The following is an 8,630-nucleotide window of genomic DNA, read 5'->3' as shown; positions in this document are numbered from 1 at the left end:
TGGCATTTTTTACAAATGTTTTTAGGGTGAAATATTACATTGGTGGATCCACTTTGTAACAGAGAGTAAAGACACAAACCTGCAGTGTTTATTGTGATATGTGAAGTGATATGAATCAAAATTTTGAGTAGTTTTCTTCTCCAAGAAATTGTATTAACAGAAAAATCTAGGTCAAGTTAACATAGAAGTGGCTTGATTTCTAGGTCTGTTGTATCTACTAGTGATTTGTGGGTTGTTTTTAGGCGGAAATATTACGGATGTGGATCCACTTTGTGATTGTGGATTTAATGTTCTACCTTGGCATCATAGTGTTTCTTTGAGTGCCCTCTAGGTAGTCAATTGGCTTGGATTCTAAACCTGTTTTAGCTACTGCCGTTTTTATTTTTTTAGCGGTAAATATTATGGATTTGGATCCACTTTGTAATTGAGTGCAACGTGCTTAAATGGACAGTCCATCAAAGGCATTTAAAGTTCTACCTTGGCATCATAGTGTTTCTTTGAGTTCCCTCTAAGGTCTCAAGTGGTTTGAATTCTAAATCTGTTGCAACTTCTGGCATTTTTTACAAATGTTTTTAAGGGGAAATATTACGTTTGTGGATCCACTTTGTAACAGACAGTAAAGACACAATCTCGCAGTGTTTATTGTGATGCGTGAAGTGATATGAGTAAAAATTTTGAGTAGTTTTCCTCTCCAAGATATTGTATTAATATAAAAATCTAGATCAAGTTAACATAGCTTAAGATAACATAACATTGCATTGATTAAATTTTTTCTTTTAAAACAATTTCTTGGAGACCAAAATTACTCAAAATCTTATTTTTTATTGTTTCGCAGACCATAAAAACTACTGCAAGTTTGGGTCTTTGGCATCTTAGTGTTTCTTTGAGTTCCCTCCAAGGTCTCAAGTGGTTTAAATTCTAAATCTGTTGCAACTTCTGGCATTTAAAAAAAAAATTTTTTAGGGGGAAATATTACATTTGTGGATCCACTTTGTAACAGACAGTAAAGACACAATCTTGCAGTGTTTTTTGTGATGCGTGAAGTGATATGCGTAAATATTTTGAGTAGTTTTCCTCTCCAAGATATTGTATTAATATAAAAATCTAGATCAAGTTAACATAGCTTAAGATAACATAACATTGATTAAGATTTTTCTTTTAAAACAATTTCTTGGAGACCAAAATTACTCAAAATCTTATATTTTATTGTTTCGCAGACCATAAAAACTACTGCAGGTTTGGGTCTTTGGCATCATAGTGTTTCTTTGAGTTCCCTCCAAGGTCTCAAGTGGTTTAAATTCTAAATCTGTTGCAACTTCTGGCATTTTTTTAAAAAAATTTTAAGGGGAAATATTACATTTGTGGATCCACTTTGTAACAGACAGTAAAGACACAATCCTGCAGTGTTTATTGTGATGCGTGAAGTGATATGAGTCAAAATTCTGAATTGTTTTCTTCTCCAAGAAATTGTATTAATAGAAAAATCTACATCAAATTAACATAGAAGTGTTTTGATTTCTAGGTCTGTTGTATCTACTAGCGATTTGTGGGTTGTTTTTAGGCGGAAATATTACAGATGTGGATCCACTTTGTAATTTTTTATGAAGACGCAAACGTGCTTAAATGGACAAAGTCCATCAAAGGCATTTAATGTTCTACCTTGGCATCATAGTGTTTATTTGAGTGCTCTCTAGGATCTCAATTGTCTTGAATTTTAAATCTGTTTTAGCTGCTGGCATTTTTATTTCTTTAGGGTGAAATATTACGGATGTGGATCCACTTTGTGATTGAGTGCAAAGATGCAAACGTGCTTAAATGGACAGTCCATCATAGGCATTTAAAGTTCTACCTTGGCATCATAGTGTTTCTTTGAGTTCCCTCTAAGGTCTCAAGTGGTTTGAATTCTAAATCTGTTGCAACTTCTGGCATTTTTTACAAATGTTTGTAGGGGGAAATATTACATTTGTGGATCCACTTTGTAACAGACAGTACAGACACAATCCTGCACTGTTTATTGTGATGCGTGAAGTGATATGAGTCAAAATTTTGAATAGTTTTCTTCTCCAAGAAATTGTATTAACAGAAAAATCTAGGTCAAGTTAACATAGAAGTGGCTTGATTTCTAGGTCTGTTGTATCTACTAGTGATTTGTGGGTTGTTTTTAGGCGGAAATATTACGGATGTGGATCCACTTTGTGATTGTGGATTTAATGTTCTACCTTGGCATCATAGTGTTTCTTTGAGTGCCCTCTAGGTTGTCAATTGGCTTGAATTCTAAACCTGTTTTAGCTACTGCCGTTTTTATTTTTTTAGCGGTAAATATTATGGATTTGGATCCACTTTGTAATTGAGTGCAACGTGCTTAAATGGACAGTCCATCAAAGGCATTTAAAGTTCTACCTTGGCATCATAGTGTTCCCTATCTGTCGGTCACTACGAGTTATGTGGACCGACAAATGGGGTCTCACTTGGGAGGCCAATCATCTCTGATTTTAAGAGAGAAAGCCAATGAAATTGGCAAGTGGATTAACACACCTGAGCCACTCCCCGTGCCAGCGGGTATAAATAGGGCGACAGGTGCATCCACTCATTCGATTTTTGCTTCGGAGCCGAGTGGTTGTATGAAAGCTGTTATACTCCACAAAGCCATTCATCTGCTGTGTCGGGAAGCTGTTCTGGTTGGCGGTACGGCGCAAACAGCGGTGTCCCTTTCAGCGATTCCCCTGGGCGCTTCAACTAAGAGAGCAGATTTCCTAAAAGAGCAAATCGCGGACGATTCGCGTCTTTTTCAAGACGCCGTTTCGTCCGCGTCCTTCTGGATGCGGTCGTTTCCTGTTCTCTGACAACGGCCACGTTCGCTCTCTTCCGTGTCTGGGCATTCAGCACGCTGAAGGCGCGTTCGTGGATGGTTCATGCACGCACTGCGTGTGTGACCATGGCAACGCTGTGATCGCGTCTCCCCTTTCTTAAAGGGAAGGGAGCAGACCCCTCTGTCACTACCCGTTCTGGTTTCTCTGTCTCGAGCAGAGGACCGCCGGCTAGTGCTCTGGGAGATTTGAAGGTGACAGTGAGAGCTTCTCCGCCGGGCCATGCCCCACGGACCTCTTACCCCTTCCGCAGTGTTTGTCCTGTGCAGCTGCTGGGTGATTTTGCTGGGCTGTCTTATGGCAGTCCCAACGGGTCATTCAGTTTGCCGCCGGAGATCAGATGTCGATTGCAGCATCAGGGGATGGGTTATCGACCTCTGTGGATGAAGATTCGGCGGGGCTGCCCCCCTCGGGTGTTGTCGCCACTGCCGAATTGGACCCAGAGTTGACAGCCGTGCTTGCCCGGGCAGCTGTGAGCATCAGGATGGAGGTGAATGCACCGCCCAGCCCTGAGTGCTCATGGCTGTTTGATTGGTTCTCGGTGTGGAGCGCGACTCACAACCGTGTTTTACTCTGGTTCCTTTCTTCCCGGATGTGCATGGGGAAGTGATGTAGTCGTGGATGGCCCCTTTTACGGCCGGAAGCAGCTCATTTCGTTCCTCCGTCCTCACTACCCTCGATGGCGAGGCAGCTAGGGGTGTGTTGACATTCCCCAGCAGGAGAGTGCGATTGCGGTGCACTTGTGTCCGCAAAACGCCGCCACTGGGAGGGATAGTCCGCGCCCTCACCCAAGGCCTGTAAGCTGTCGGCCGCGCTCGCTACCAAGGCTTACAGCGCTGCGTGCCAAGCTGTCTCTGCTTTGCATGCCATGGCTATCCTGCAAACCCAACAAGCCAAGGCTTTAACAAATACACGAGGGTAGGACCAACCCGAGGTTGATGCAGGAGCTGCGCATGGCGACTGACCTCCCCCTTCTGGGTGACGGAAGTCACAACGCAGTCCCTCGGGTAAGCGATGTCCACTCTGGTGGTCCAGTAGTGCCGTTTCATGTTCAGCCTGGTCTGTATGAGAGACATTGACAAAGTGCATTTTCTCGATGCTCCCATGTCCCAGGCTGTCCTGTGTGGCGACGCTGTCAGGGGCTGGGCCCAGTAGTTCCTGACAGAACAACAGCAGACTGAGGCCATACAGCACATCTTGCCACGACGTGATCCTCCGGTTGCCACCATTCCGTCGCAGGCAGTGCCTCAGCCTGCTCGTCGCCGAGGGCGCCCCCCTGCATCCTCCACACCAGCTCCGCCCCGTGCTGAGAGTTCTTCGAGGCCGGCGCGTCGAGCCCCGCGCAGGAGAGCGGCGCCCCCCGTGTCACTCCCTGCTGCAAAGTCCTCGAGGAAGTCGACTAAGCGGCCCTGACACGGGCAACTCGGAGATGAGGAGAACTGCTCTTCAGGAGATGGCGGAGAGAGCGCCACTCCTTCCCCCGGAGGAGGGCCGGGTGGAGAATCTTCTGGTTCTGTTCCGCCGCTGGTCGAACGGCCAGTGGCACCCACATTTTCATTGAAAGAGCAATTTCTCCTTCCTCCAAGTTGCAAGGCTCGTGGGCTGACAATGAGCGACGCACAGCTTCCTCATTCTCACCCAGGATGCCCCCTTTCGCCAGCGGCCAAGAGGTCACGGTTCGGAGACGCAACGCCTCTCCACGCGTCTCTGGCCAGTTCCTCCGGGAACACGGGGAGTGTGGTTGCGATGACCCAGGACGCAGTGCCTTCTGGGCCTTCCGGCACGACTCCCCATCGCTGCACCACTGCGGGTATGTCGACTGTCCCTTTTGTGCCACTTGTACGGTATCTGGGAGCGTGGCTTGCACTGCCCAACCCGTCACGCTGGCTCATCCGGACGGTCCGACTCGGCTATGTGATTCAGTTCGCCCGGCGACCCCCAAAGTTCAATGGCGTGCTCGAGACTTCGGTGGCAGTCCAGGATGCCCCTGTCTTGCGCGAGGAGATTGCTGTCCTCCTGGCGAAGGATGCAATCGAGCCGGTCCCTCCAGCCGAGATGAGGACGGGGTTTTATAGCCCTTACTTCATCGTGCCCAAGAAAAGCGGTGGCCTTCGACCTATCCTGGATCTGCGAGTCTTTAATCGGGCCCTACACAAGCTCCCGTTCAGGATGTTGACGCAGAAACGCATTATCAAATGCGTCCAGCCCCAGGACTGGTTTGCAGCGATCGACCTGAAAGACGCGTACTTTCATGTCTCTATCCTCCCTCGTCACAGATCGTTCCTGCGCTTTGCTTTCGAGGGTCAGGCATGGCAGTACAAGGTCCTCCCCTTCGGGCTCTGCCTGTCCCCCCGTGTCTTCACGAAGGTCGCAGAGGGCGCCCTTGCCCCACTCTGGGAAGTGGGCATCAGGATCCTCAACTATCTCGACGACTGGCTCATTATGGCCCGGTCCCGAGAAGAGTTGTGCGATCACAGGGACTTCGGGCTTCGGCACCTCAGTCAGTTGGGGCTTCAGGTTAACCGGGAGAAGAGCAAGCTCTCCCCTGTGTAGAGAATCTCTTATCTCGGTATGGAGTTAGACTCGGTGAGTATGACGGCACGTCTCACCAGCGAGTGTGCCCAGTCAGTGCTGAACTGCCTGAGTTCCCTCAGAGGCAGGACAGTGGTACCACTGAAACACTTTCAGAGGCTCCTGGGGCATATGGCATCCGCAGCCGCAGTCACGCCGCTCGGGTTGCTTCATATGAGACCACTTCAGCACTAGTTACACTCCCGAGTCCCGAGATGGGCATGGCGCCACGGTACACATCGTGTCACCATCACACTGATGTGTCGCCGCCTATTCAGTCCCTGGTCGGACCTTGCTTTTCTACGGGCCGGCGTGCCCTTAGAACAAGTGTCCCGGCACGTTGTTGTCACAACGGATGCCTCCAACTCGGGCTGGGGCGCGACATGCAACGGGCAGGCAGCTTCAGGATCCTGGACAGGACCTCGACTGCTTTGGCACATCAACTGCCTGGAGTTGCTGGCAGTGCATCTAGCTTTGCGACGGTTTCGTCCGCTAGTGCTGGACAAGCACGTGTTGGTCCGCACGGACAACACTGCGGCTGTTTCGTACATCAACCGACAGGGCGGTCTACGATCATGTCGCATGTCTCAACACGCCCGCCATCTCCTCCTCTGGAGTCAGACGTGGCTCAAGTCGCTGCGCGCTGTCCACATCCCGGGGGAGCTCAATCGTGCAGCCGACGTGCTCTCACGACAGCTCACTTTCCCCGGGGAATGGCGACTCCATCCCCAGACGGTCCAGCTGATCTGGAGTCGATTCGGGGAAGCCAGGTAGACCTGTTTGCTTCCCGCGAGTCCTCCCACTGCCAGCTGTACTATTCTCTGTCCCAGGCCCCCCTGGGCACAGATGCACTGGCATACAGCTGGCGTCGGCCTTTACGCAAGTATGCGTTTCCCCCAGTGAGCCTGCTCGCACAGACTCTGTGCAAGGTCAGGGAGGATGAGGAATAGGTCCTGTTGGTTGCGCCTTACTGGCCCACCCGGACCTGGTTTTCGGAACTCATGCTCCTCGTGACAGCCCCTCCCTGGCGCATCCCCCTGAGGAGAGACCTTCTCTCTCAGGGGCTTGGCACCATTTGGCACCCGCGTCCAGATCTCTGGAACCTCCATGTGTGGCTTCTAGACGGGACGCGGCAGACCTAAGTGATCTGCCCCCAGCGGTGGTAGACACTATCACTCAGGCTAGAGCCCCTTCTACGAGGCAGGCCTATGCTCTGAAGTGGAGTCTGTTCACAAATTTGTGTTCTTCTCACCGAGAAGACCCCCAGAGATGCCCGGTCAGAGTCGTGCTTTCTTTCCTGCAAGGTAGGCTGGAGCGTGGGCTGTCACCCTCCACCCTGAAGGTGTATGTGGCTGCCATTGCAGCACATCACGATGCAGTGGACGGCCGGTCCCTGGGGAGGCATGACCTGATCGTTAGGTTCCTGAGGGGTGCCAGAAGGTTACATCCTCCTAGGACACCCTTGATTCCCTCCTGGGACCTCTCTATTGTCCTGGCGGGACTTCAGAGGGGTCCCTTTGAGCCGCTGGATTCGGTTGAGCTGAAGTTCCTGTCTCTCAAGACAGCGCTCCTGATCGCGCTCACTTCCATCAAGAGGGTCGGGGACCTCCAAGCATTTTCGGTAAGTGAAGAGTGCCTTGTGTTCGGGCCGGCCTACTCTCACGTTGTCCTGAGACCCCGGCCTGGATACGTGCCCAAGGTTCCCACCACTCCCTTCCGAGACCAGGTGGTGAACCTGCAAGCGCTGCCCCTGGAGGAGGCAGATCCAGCCTTGTCGTTGCTGTGTCCCGTAAGAGCGCTTCACATATACGTGGACCGCACCCAGAGCTTCAGAAGCTCTGAGCAGCTCCTGGTCTGCTTTGGAGGTCAGCAGAAGGGGAAGGCTGTCTCTAAGCAGAGGTTGGCCCACTGGATAGTGAGCTACAGAGCTAATAAAATGCAGTTAGCATCTAACCAGAAGTGCAAGAATATAGTGTTTTATATACATAAAAGTGCAGAGTAAGTAAAGCTATACAGAATATACAGTGTAGTTGCTATATACGATATTGATCAGAGTATATACAGAATATAAATATGAATGCAATGTAGGGATCGTATGTACATGATGAACAGAGCAATGAAGGATTATATATACATTATGAACAGCAGGAACGTGAGAACGACGGTAATAAATACAGTCGAATGAGTGTGCAAAAGTATTGTTGAACGATGTATTATATGCAAAAACAGTAGTGCAGTGATATTTTTTGTAGAAATAGTTTACTGTGCTTGTACATTAACAACTTTAGACAGTTTATGGTGTGATAGCTTTAACCATGTGCAGTTTCTTAGCGTAATGCGATGAGAAAGTGTGTGGTTTACAGTTCGCTCTAGCGTCCGTTAAACACGGCAAAGTCAAGAAATCTCGCAATTTTTGGGCGAAAGCGTTAGAACAAAACATTTGTCAATGCGGTGTTAGGCTATATTGAACTCACGGTCATTATAAAGTTTTGTATGTTTATTTTCATTTCAACATATTAATGAACGCTGTTACAGATTTTGTCTTAGTAACGTGTAATAAGACAGTTTTTGTTAAAAGATAAAGATATGGGCTGTTTGAGTAACACCGTCGTCTCCGATGCTCGAAGTTTTCACCGCTTACAGGCACCCCACTAACCTAAACCTGTAACTCTATCATAATTATTTTAAATAACTATAAACTTCATGCGTGACGCCTATGTAACTGACTAACATGTATGCTAAACAAAACATTTGCTGTGGTGAAAAAAATTAAGTGAATTAATAGATGTCAGAAACTGCTTGCCTCGCGGTTTTCTTAAAGAATAGCGGGTTATTTAGACGTGACAGCGATTTATTTATTGAAGTACTGTTTAGAGATGCATACGATGAAAATACCACATCCATGACTTTTAATGTCTAACTTTAGTGTAGTAGATGGGTTTGTATTAAGTATAAGAGTCATAACAGAAGATGGTAAGGCTCATTTTAAAAGTCGAGGTAGTGCCTATTATTTGTCTTTGTGAAACAGGTAGACAAGAAAAAAGCTCTAAAGTGCATCACAATCTCAGTTTAAACACTCTCTTGACAATCATTTAATCATCTTGTACTCTATTTTGTTCATGTTTTTGTCTGTTTGACCAAACTCTGAGAATAGTCTTTATCTAAAAAACAATGAAAAAGATACACGGCTGG

Source organism: Carassius gibelio, chromosome A10 (genome assembly GCF_023724105.1).
Source record: "Carassius gibelio isolate Cgi1373 ecotype wild population from Czech Republic chromosome A10, carGib1.2-hapl.c, whole genome shotgun sequence".
Classification (NCBI taxonomy): Eukaryota; Metazoa; Chordata; class Actinopteri; order Cypriniformes; family Cyprinidae; genus Carassius; species Carassius gibelio.
The sequence above is the reverse complement of the archived record's forward strand: the minus strand, read 5'-3'. Positions refer to the sequence as shown.